The sequence below is a fragment of the Cryptomeria japonica genome, chromosome 11 (genome assembly GCF_030272615.1).
Source record: "Cryptomeria japonica chromosome 11, Sugi_1.0, whole genome shotgun sequence".
In the NCBI taxonomy this organism is placed as follows: Eukaryota; Viridiplantae; Streptophyta; class Pinopsida; order Cupressales; family Cupressaceae; genus Cryptomeria; species Cryptomeria japonica.
Genome location: NC_081415.1, coordinates 330,570,402 through 330,582,981, shown reverse-complemented (window position 1 = coordinate 330,582,981; position 12,580 = coordinate 330,570,402).

Genomic DNA, 12,580 nt, shown 5'->3' with positions numbered 1-12,580 from the left:
CATAAAAATATCAACAGAATTAAAAGAATTTAACACACGTTTAACCACAAATTTTATGTCAGGAGACTCAAGTCCCCTAATATTCCAAGATAAACAATTCATTGAGAACCAAAAATAGGAGTACTGCACGCATTATTCGCAGAGATAGTGAGGCTATTGGAAATCTCACCATTCTTCTTAGTCACAGGTTTGTTTTTGGAACCAGGAGGCCTCCCACGCCTCTTAAAAGCAGGGTCCTCAGGTTTAGGATCCTCATCAAAATCTGAGGACTCCATATCCACATTCTGAGAAGCACCCATAGCAGGAATAACCTCTAAACAGTAATCATCCTCAATTTCTTGAAACACCTTAGGTGGAAGCTTTCGAGTAAGCACAACCGACTTAATGGAGTTAACAATAGGGGAAGGGCCATCAATAATGTCGACATTCTGCGACACAGAAATGGGAAGAGGAGGGACAGAAATAATGCTAGGGTTAACAATAAGGGAAGAGCCATCAATAATAGCGGTAATCTGCGATCCAGAAATGGGAGGAGGAGGGACAGAAGAAACACTAGGGTTTTTAGATTTTGGCTTAGGTTTACCCGCAATATTCCCCTTTCATTTCTTTCTATCCCTAACCAAGGTAAAACCATCATCACTATCTTGATCAGCAACCATCGGGGGAGGAGGCAAGGATAGAATGTTGGTCGGCGGCGTATTGCGGAAAGCAATAGACGGTTCAGGTAAAGTCTTAAAAGGTTTATCAACAGATGAAGAGACAACCAAGGGGTTAGCTGGCGGGTTAGGGTTACTAGCTGGTTTAGCTTGGGATTTCTTAATAATGGGGCAATCTTTCCTGATATGACCCTCTTTCCTACACAGAAAACACGCATTTAGGCCACCTAAAATTTCGATAGGGCAAACAAAGCTTTCATTCAAAACATTGACATTGATTTCAGACGGCAATTCTTTACCAGGGAGGAGAGAAATAAGAACCCTAGCATCCATATGCGGGACAAGCCTAATAGTGTCGTCCATTCTAATAGTTTTACCCAGAGGCTCTAATAATTGGGGTAAAAAACGCCACAGAAAGGGAGGGACGTTTTTAACAAGAATCCATCTGGGAGCGGATAAAGCCAACACTTCTTCATGGACAGCTTCAGGCGTCCAAGCCAGCGCCCGAAAAGAGGTCGACCCAACCGCCCATAACTATTTTTTTAAAACCTCTTTTTGCACTTCATGATTCACAAAAAATATGACAAATAACCCTTTTTGAATTTGTCTGCAGAAAGAGATGTGAAAACCTAACTTAATGTTCCAAAAATTATGGAACCAGTCGTCCAAGAATTTTCGAGGAGGACATTTATCTATTTCCACAGCAACAAAGAAGATGGCAGTGTCTTTCAACCTATTCTTTTCTTTAACAATTTCAACAATCATTTCCGAATTGGGATTTAAGGAAAATGAAATCGAGGAAGCCAAGGAGGTCTTACCAGTTGGGGTGGCCTCATCTTGCTCGAGACCGACAACAACAAACCTAGCTTTGGCGTCAACAATACCAGCGGATTGAGCGACCGCCTCCGAGAAGGTTTTAGGCTTGAAGGCAGTAGGGTTAGCAGGAAGATTAATTCCATCAGAAACGATGTGAGATTGAGGTTTTGAAGCAGCCGAAGCGGATATGGAGGACGCTGAGCCATTAATTGCAGCCCCTGCCGAAAACGCAAATTGAAGGTTTGGTTGAACGGGAGAAATACCACCTGTTTCGCTTGCACGCGCGGGGACACCCAACTGTCCGCCGCCGGCGTCATCTTTCCCTTCCGACGACGCCACAATGCCAGACAAAGACCACAGCAAACCGCGAAAAAAGATGCGAAAAAGACCTTGCAAAAATTTGCAGAGCAATTTACCAAATAATACAATTTGATTCGTTATATTAAATTCCTAAAAGTTATTTAAATAATAATTAAAATATATATTAAAAAATTATATTATACATTACCCTTTTTTAACCTTTTAAATTTTTAAGAAATTTACTTAGAATTTTTTTAGAAAACTATTTTAATAGAACTATTTTTTTGAAATTTAAATAAAAAAATTAGACTATGTTAATATAAAATAAACCAATTGTACAACTTGAGTTGGTCTAGTGGTGGAGAATTTGTGCTCTTAAAATAAAGGTCACAAGTTCAAATCCCACAAAAGGGTAGGGTATGTACACCTTATCAGCTTCGGCCCATTACTAACCAAATATATATATATATATATATAAACCAATTCAAATTCAATGAAAAGATAAAAAGAAAAAAGAAATATTTAATGTTTTGAATTTAGAATCATTATATTCATATGATTAAAATTTAGAAACATAAAAAAGAAAAAAGTAAAAAAAATAAAATTTAAATTGAAAATTAATTTTTATATTATTTTTTAAATAAATAAGATATAAATAAAAAAATGATACTTATATGATAAATTAGAAATTACATTTCATAATAAAAAATTTTAATATTAAAAAAATATATATTATTTTTAAAGTATTTATGTATATATTAAAAATATGGCATTGAAAGTTTCTATCTTCCTATAACCATCATTTGCATATTTCAAATGACTTCAGAAAAACATGCATACAAGCCTATAAACAAATCAATCACATTTATCTGTTGTTTCAATCTATTTCGAGGATTGATTTCTTATTCCATCTACGAAAATGGAGTACAAAATTTGCTTTCGAACAACAACTAAAAACAGAAAGCTCCATACTGGATGAATGGTGGGAGCTACAAAAGAATGGAAAGATAGAGTAATACAATTAATTGAAAAGCTAAAACTGTTGATAACAAATTCTGATTGTCCTCCTTGATGCTATTCAAGGATTCAACAAGGTTTGAAATGCAATTTAAGGTCAGAATTTATCAGAATAAAATACTTGTTACAAGTATGTTACATAATGATTAATTTCTGTTTAATTTCATACAAATGAGTTGCAGCTGTAAGGAATGTAATGGTTAGGAATGCCAACCATTATTTTAATTGACGTATTGTGTTGTGGCTGTATAAAAACGCCTCTCGACATAAAGAAAGAATACCACTAAGACAAGAACTGAATCAACTACTCTTACCTCTTTCAATAGAGAAAAAGGCATAGGAATTTCATCATGAAACTGTTTGAGGTTAATAGAACCTCTGTACCCTAACTTGACACTCCTATCAAAACTTCAAGTTGCTAAAAGAAGCTTGTTGCATGAAGTATTCACATTCACCTTGTCAGAATCACTCCATCTAAGGAGTGTTTCGCGGGAGGTTGTAGCTATTCTGGTTTCAAAAATGATCTGTTGTATATTATAATGACGGACAGCGATAGTAGCATTTCTACAAAAGCTCCCTAATCATTTTGTGTCTATTCTGCAGTTTTTGTATCCGAAACTTATGGGCAGATTAACCGTGTCCTTCACAGCAGGCATAGTGGGAGCTTCGGAATAGGGTATGCGTAGTGGAAGGGGGTTTATAGCTTCGGAATAGGGTATGCGTAGTGGAAGGGGGTTTATTGTGGGAATATCACAGTTGGAAATGCTCTGCTAAACATTCTTCCAAAATGTGGAAGCATAGACCAGGCATGCAAACTGTTTGACATGATGCCTAAAAGAAATGTGGTCTCGTGCAATGCAGAAAATGCATTTTTTGAAAAGGGTTTAGAAACTTTCAAATCAAACGTTATCGGGAGGTGTAAATCTTTGGCAGCATCCTCTCTGCCTGTGCCAAAATCGGAGCTTTGAGTTTGGAAGATTCATGACAGGATAATGCATTTAGATTAAATTGGGTGTGGCCCACTGTTGAGATTAATGGGTGTCAATGTGTTACACTACTTGACATCGATTCCGACATGGCTGTCGTCATTATCCTCCACGCCTATGCTTTTACTTGTGTCAAAAATGGTTGTATCCTACTGAACACCCTCAGCTACCATTAGATTGATTGAGAGGCACAAAATCTGCATCCTCACCATTGAATTAGCTTTTTCTGAGCATTATCTCTTTTGGATTGGGTGGCCGGTCGGTTTTCAATTCATTAAAACGAACTGTCCTGTCTTGACTGGACTCGTTATGGGGTGTGAATTATAAGGCCTTTGACGTTTTGGAAAACACATTGTTCATAGATTAGCTAACTTTTCATTTGAGAATGAAGTGAGGACTTCAAAATCTATGGATTCTTTTGACTCCTGAAAAATTGACATTTAAGGGTGTTAGATGAGGATTCAAAATATAATGTAAAATTTTTTGAGGAAGATTTATGGAGTGAGTTTCAATTCTAATAACATACTCTATTTTTAGACATATTGTAATTTTAGGAATGGTTTAAATCACACACATTAAGCTTACAAGTGTTAAACACTCAAAATTGACTAACATTTTTTAGGCTTAATATGTTGTTTAAGGTGTGTGGTCACACTAAGAATACACTTTTAGACTTAAAACTGTTAAACACTAAGTTGACTAACATTCTCTAGGCTTAATAGGTTGCTTAGTGTGTGTGGTTTAAGGCTGCCCGTAATTTAATAGTCAAAAGTTCGTTTTGGTCTATTAAAATAAGATAAATATTTACTTTTTTTTTTTATATGAATGAAGGTGAGAATTACTCTACACTATTTATAAAATTATTATTGATTGTTTGACCATTGAATTATATTATGTTTAAGTACAAAAGTGATGTTACAAATTAAAAAAACCAATGTGAATGAATTTAATTAATATTTGATTTTTAATGGTCTTAAAACATGACTTTTTAGAAATGCGACTCTTTCAAAAATAACCTACAATTGCAAAATTGATTAAATTTCACAATCATATTAGCTTGAGTGTTGGAGATTGTATTAACATCTAACGTGAGTAATTTTTTTTTGTAAGGAGATATTTTTATTAATTTCCAAAAGTAGGAGATTGCAACTAATTTAATTTATTACATAAGATTTTTATAAAGGGTGATGATTTGTACTTTGATTGGGCTTATCAAAGACTTATAAACCTACATTAATTGAGTTAAAGTAGCTTTTTAAATTTATTTCCTATTACTTTTCTGTTTTAACAATAACTAGGTAATACCCTAAATAAATTATTAAAATTAATCTTCAAAATGATAGTGTATGAGCTAGCATAGAGCCACACATATGATATGCATGCATTACAATTGTCATTTGCACATAGAAAAAAGCATTCCACATAAAAAATGACAAGATTTTGAATAGGCAAACATTATTTTGCAATGAATCCACACTTGATGAGCAAATAAGTGATAAGAAGAATGCATAAATCAAGCAATATTTGGAATGAATCGGGGTTTTCTCTATTTGTTCTATTATAGCATGTTTGTATTCACCATTAAGGATTGGCATATCTTTGGAAATATATTAGTGTCTTTCTAGCTTTCAATCTCCTTTGGTATTGTTGATTCTTTATGTGGGGAACCATTCTATGCATAAATAATTTGTTAATTTATTTAAGTCTTTTTGTTAATATGGTCTCATTTTTGGGAGATTTCACAATGTCACTATTAATGCTTGATATATATTTCGCATTAGCATCACTTACCTTTGGATATTTTTAAGTTAAAAATTTACCTATAATACACATGTGCATTGGCTCAAATCCTTTGTTGTGTGCATATTTTTCGTTCTTCTCACCATGCCAAAGTTCTTATTGTCATTGCATTATGGTCTAAGCATATTTTGATTTTTATAAATATGTTACCATTTCCTAAAATTTTTAGAAACTAAACATTCAAGTGATTTCAAGGTTTTGAGGTTTTCAAGTATTTGTGTAATAAATACAAACTAACACTTTTAGACATTTCTTGCTGAATATATGCTTGCAATCCCCACTTTCTTGACATCACAACTCAACTTCCATGTTTTAAAATGCATTTGTAGTGGTATTACTATAGTTCAAGTAACTACTTTGACTTTTCTCAAAACTCTTATGTATTACCTCAAATCTTAGTGAAGTGTAGGAAAAGTGATCATAGACTAACACATCCATTAACATAGGATCAATTCCTTCTTTTTCTATAGAACATTAGAGAGGGATGAATGGAATTAACTACAATAAATAAAGAAAAAAAAGCCAAACTATCTTAGATTCACTCTCTTTTTATTTTTTGTAATGTGATTAGAATTGATTATGTGTGTGTGAATGAACTAGGTTAAATGATAGAAAAATGAATGTTTTCAACACTAACAATAAATCAAAAAAAGATAGACAAACATAGCATGAAAAATCTAGAAATCTAAGATGTAGAGAGAAACCTAGATTTGCAAATTAGAGTTGAAAGGGTTAGATCGATATGTTGGGCATCCTATTTTGAGGTGCATGTGACTAACAAAAAGGAGCAAAAATATAGTTAAGAGGTCCTATAGGTACATCTCCCAAAAATCTAGCCAAAAAGTATCAATTAGGGATGCTAGCTGTCTTAGTCCTACGGTTGTTTATTCAAAATCGAGGAATGTTTGTCATTGTTTGCCCTTATTATCTATAACTTCCTCACTAAGAAATCTAAACTCGTATACACAAAAATGGGGAAGAGTCTTTGCGTTATATAGGGTATGCCTAAGTCAAACCCTATGTCGATGTTCCCACCTCCACAATAGCTATGATTGATTTAAAACAAAGGTTGTCCTAAGGAGGACAAAGGCTAAACAATAATGAAAATGTTGAAATGAAATGATTGTCCCTTAGGTATGAAACCCTCTAATGGAGTATCACAAAAAAGTAGTGATGCAACATGCTCTTTAGACAAGTCTTGCAAGTGTTAATGCAATAATATAATAACAAAACATGATAAACATGAACTCATACTTGAATGTTGAATATTGTAGTTTGTTGCTCAATGTGATAAATAGTTATATTTGGAATTCTTGAATTCTCTTAGAATCCATTAGCTTTATGAATGATAGAATATGTGCTTTATATAGGGATCACAAGGTATTTTTGATAGAAAAAAGTTGACATAAAATGGTCAAGTACAAAAATTGAGACCAAATTTCAAATTGTGAAGGCCAACACTTGCAATGGTAACATTTTTCGGAGATTTTGGTGGGACTATGGAGATGGGCACCCTAGTCCCACCAAAATAGGCCCTATGAAAGCGAAACACAAGTTTCAAGGTTTGTGATATTAGATCTAGTCTTAACTTTGGCTTTGATGATAGTAAAGTTGTCAAATTAAAGATCAAGATTTAAGATAGAATAGGGTTAAAATAGGATTAAAACAATCTATAAAAAAGAACAATAAATCAAGTGCCAAATAGATTCTGAAATTACAAAGGGATACAATTTATGACACTACATTTAGCCTCCACTTTAGTAAGCATATGAACTTATGCTCATAGTTTCAAAAAAGTAGAGAGAAAGAGAGAGCAATTGAGAGAAAAAGAGATCAAGGATAAGATGACAATAAGTTGAGGGATGTACAAGCATTGAAGCTTAGGATCCTATCAATCCACACAAAATCATTCAAAGTAAGATACATGTGTACAAAAGAAAAAATCAATGTTAGTACTAAAGAAAACAAAATGTTCCAAGTCAACTAGGTGAAGAGACCTTGATGCAAAGGTTGTCTCAACCATTAATATCATTCTCATAATATTATTTCAAAAGAACAAGTGGAGTTATAGAACTTGAGACAAGAGCATACATCATTAGAAAGAGAGGAAGACCCATGGTCCATTAACTACCAAGTTGTATTATGCTAGGGGTCCATGCACTACAACAAAATGATCCCACTAACAAGCCACACTATACTAGGTGATCAAAGCCTCAAGAAGCATAAACAATAATGATCATGACTAGCAAGACACATCATACTAGGTGATCCATAGATCAAGATAGTGTGTTTTCTCACAAGAATAGAGGCAAAATATTATGTACTCATTTGGGAATAGAGGCAAATTTAAAAACTAATGCAAATATTGATAACCATGCTTGAGGAGGCAGTATGAGAAATGCCACCACCACAAATGGGTATATCAATCGAAGATTAAGGCTTAGGAGGGTTACATTGATGGTATGATGAAAGAATAAGTATCTGGGAGATTACTGAGAGGGGGGGGGGGGTGGGGTGAATCAGTAAATAGAAAAAATAATACAAACTTTCCCAATCTCAAACTCAATCACACAAAGTAAACTTATCAATGAAATACCACTGTCAAGATAAAAACTCATAAGAAAACTGGTTGACTGTTATAGCAACTTAATAGGAAACATCATTAAACTTGTAAACATCCAAATGCTTTATCATATGTCAACATACTTCATTTCTCAATGCTTTCGGTTATCATGCCTTATCAGAAATAGTTAAGTAGTTAATCAAATCAAGCATAAGATCATAACCACAAAAACATTCACCATATGACACAAGTATTTTTGACGTGGAAACCTAAATAGGTAAAAACCACAGTGAGATGAGACTCACAAGATAATATCTGAACTCTTCTAAAGTTTGCCCTGTTAGGATCCAAGCCTATTAAAGCTTTTAGAAAAGTCCTGTTAAGAACTGATCTTGTTAGGAATCACCCGGTTAAGGGATTGACTACAAATGCCTTGTTAGAAGCAATACCTTGTAAGGAGTAACCTCAATAGAGGATTTGAAAATCCAAGCTAATGGATCACCTTGTTAGAGGATTTAATAAGTAACCAAGCTTGTTAGAGCTTACCCAGTTGGGGGATTTCAATTCTATTGTAATTGTTAGAAAACAAGAGGAGTTTGCTTATGTATCTAAATAGCACTACACTTGCTTGATTAGATCCTTTTAATCTCCTATCTTCCTTTACTCAAACTATAAACGCATCATTCGGTTCAGCAACCACACACTCAACTGATCTCTGCCAACACCTTCAACTAGACAACTTCATCGACCTTATAAACAAAGCAATCAGGTCGATAACACAACAAAAACCTAATTCTCTCATAGAGATAACAAACAAGTCGGTTCAAGTATGACCGCTAGATTACATAGAAATCTCTACACATCAATCAAGAAAACCTCAACCGCTCCTTGATTAACGCTTCATCGAGCTCAGTAACTCATCACACGCTTTGCATTAGATGCAATACACTTTGCTCATTCCCTAGACAAACAACGTGCCAAAATATTTTGAACTTGTCTTCATACAATGACCATATGTGTCACCATCATTACCACTCAACATCAGATCATAAACCAACATAACCAATTCAACAACCTTAATCGGTTAGGGTTTAACAAAAACAGTTGGTAGGGTTTATCGGTTACATCAATAGCTAAGATTTACACTGTTACACTAGTTATCAGTTCTCCTCATAAATTATTCCTACCAATTACAGTAACAATATCAACAATAACATCAATATCAACAATATCATTACTAGTTAATTGACATCAATGACAACATAGCATATCATTAATGCAATCTTCATGCAAATGCCAACAATCTCCCCCTATGGCATTGATGGCAATACAAATATCAACACCATTGATTGCTGCTGTGATTGTGAATAAGAATCTTGGTTTACATTACCAAGTATTCACCATGCACTCCATGTCTTCAGCTTGTCATTGGTTTTCCTTCCCATAATCACATAACTCTTCTCCCCCTTTGACAACAATGCCAAATTGAAAGTAAAACATGTAATGTCAAATTTTCACTATGCATCAACAACTTACTACAACTTGATGCTCCCCCTGTGGAATACACCCACTTCTACACCAATCCTTATAAAATTCTGCAATTGGTTCAGGGACTAATGTAATCAACATCATGCTCAACTAACCTCATGAAGGGGTACAACCCCCAGTTGACTTCTAAGATATTCAAATGTAGTCTTAGGTAGAGGTTTGGTAAAAATATCTACAAGCTGCTCCTTGGTAGAAACATGCTCTAAGATAACATCTTTGCTCTGCACTTTTTCCCTCAAGAAATGATACTTCAATTCAATGTGTTTGGTTCGTGCGTGCAAAATGGGATTCTTGGAAATATTTATGGCACTTGTATTATCACATAAAATCTTTACAGGTTCTGAAATCTTCATCTTAAAACCTTCCAAAATGTGCCTCATCCAAATAGCCTATGTGTAATTCATATAAGCTGCATCATACTCAGCTTCAGCAGTAGATTGTGAAGTACAACTCTACTTTTTACTACTCCATGAAACAATCCTTTCTCCAAGAAAAAATGCTCCACTGGTTGTGCTTTTCCGGTCATCAACATTTCCTGCCCAATCAACATCTATGTATACCTTTAAATCAAATTTTCCTCCATATGGATACCATAATCCATAGTCAACAGTACCTTTCAGGTGTCTAAAAATTCTCTTGGTTGCTATCAGATGAGATTCCTTAGGATTCTTCTAGAATCTAGCAACTATGCCAACTGCATGAGCTATGTTCGGTTTGCTGTGAACAACATAGTGCAATTTGCCAATCATTGACCTGCATTCCTTCTCATCAACAAACTTAGATTCATCTTCCTTAAACAACTTGCAACCTATAACCATTGGTGTCCCAACTGGTTTACAGTCACTCATGCCAAATGTCTTCAAGACCTCTTTCATATACTTAGATTGTGTAGTGAAAATACCATTCTTCATTTGTTGTATCTACAAGCCTATGAAATTTTTTATTTCCCCTACTAAAGACATTTCAAACTCATTTTTCATTTCATTTGCAAAACTGTTTCTCATGACATCATTACCTCCAAATATGATATCATCAACAAATACTTCACTCATGACATCATTACCTCCAAATATTATCTCCCTCCTCCTTCTTTAAAGCCTCCTGAGGATTGAGGCAAGGGGACCCCATCTCCCCTATCCTCTTCATTATTATGGTTGAATGTTTTGGTAGGTCCATGGAAAGTATGGTGACTAGAGGTATTTTAAAGGTCTCCAACCTTCCTTTGCAGATCATACTTTCTCCCACCAATAATTTATGGATGACACCATTGTTATGGGGGAATCAAGCATTTCAGAAGCCAAAATCCTGAAGGGCACCCTTTGTAAGTTTGCATCTACTTCTGGCCAGCTTATCAACTGGGTTAAAAGTGAAGTGTTTTTCATCAACACTCAGAGAAGACAACATAGAATTAGCAGAATTCTGGAATGTCGGATTGCTGATCTTCCTGCTACTTACCTAGGTCTCCCCTTGGGAATTTCTCCCCCTGATTCCTTTTAGAGTTCTTTGGTGGATAAATTTCAAAGAAAGCTTGCTGGTTGGAAAGGTGCTCTCTTAAGTCAGGTTGGAAAGCTTCAACTTCTTAAAGAATCCCTTCAAAGCATTTCTATTTATGCCCTTAGCCTCTTTAGAATTTCAGTTAAGTATGCTGATGCTATTGAAAAAATTCAAAAAAAAATTCTTTGGTTAGGGGTAGAGGAAAAGAAAAGAATGGCTTTAGTGTCTTGGTACAAGGTTTGCATATCAAAAAGTAAAGGTGGTCTGGGCTTGAGGAGAATTTGGACCCTCAATGAAGCTCTTTTGTCTAAATGAGTTTGGAGATTGTTCCACTCTGATAGTGAGTGGTGTAAAATTTGGAGAAGTAAGTATCCTCTTTTGTCTTCTTCTCTTCTCTCTTTCATCAATTCTGATTTCAGTATTAATAGGTCCCACATTTGGAATCATGCCTCTAAGTGTAAAGACAACATTGCTAAAGGGGTGAAATGGAGAGTTGGTAATGGTAGGAAAGTTAGATTTTGGGAGGATCCCTAGTTGCTTGATAAGCCTTTGATGGAAATCCCTGATTGGGCCCCTTTTGCTGCCCTTGTAATAGAGTCTTTGGCTCCTTGGTTGAGGGGTATTGGATAGGTGATAAATGGCAGAACATTGAAAGTATCCACCCTGACCTTACCAATCTCAAGAATCACTTGTCTTCTACCTGGCTGAACAATGAGGAAGATTCTCTTATTTGGAAATATGAACCCAAAGGCAACATTACTATCTCTTCAATGTATGGAGTTATTTCCCCAGCCCCCTTAGAGAACCCTTTCTGGTCCAAATCCTGGACAAAGGGTCTTATCCCAAAGATCAATTTTTTCTATTGGACAATTCGTCAAAACAAAATTTTGACCTTAGACAATCTTAAGGTTAGAGGTTTTATCTTCCCAAATAGGTGTGCTTTATGTCTTGAGGAGGAAGAGTCTGTGGACCATTTGGCTATCCACTGTTCCTTCACTATTTAAATTTGGGAAAGATTTCTTAAGAATTTTTGTATGGAATGGGTGTTTCCTAACTCTATCCAAGATTTGTTCCATTCTTGGAGTTATCATTGGTCTAACCCCACTTTGAGATCTTTGTGGTAGCTCTCACTCCCTCACATCCTATGGAGGATCTGGAAAGAAAGGAACAACCGCATCTTCAGGGACACTTCTCTCACCCAGGCTGTTGTTTTCCAAAAAATTCAAAGGGATATTGTGGAGAACATTAGGATCACTGGGGAACCATGCAATTCTGCCAACCCAATGGAAACTCACATTTTCAACTCTTGGAATCTGAAGAGTGTTGTTAGTATTGATCCTAAACAAAACAAGAGACTAGAAGCCAAATAGCACTCTCCCCCTCATGGTTGGCTCAAAATC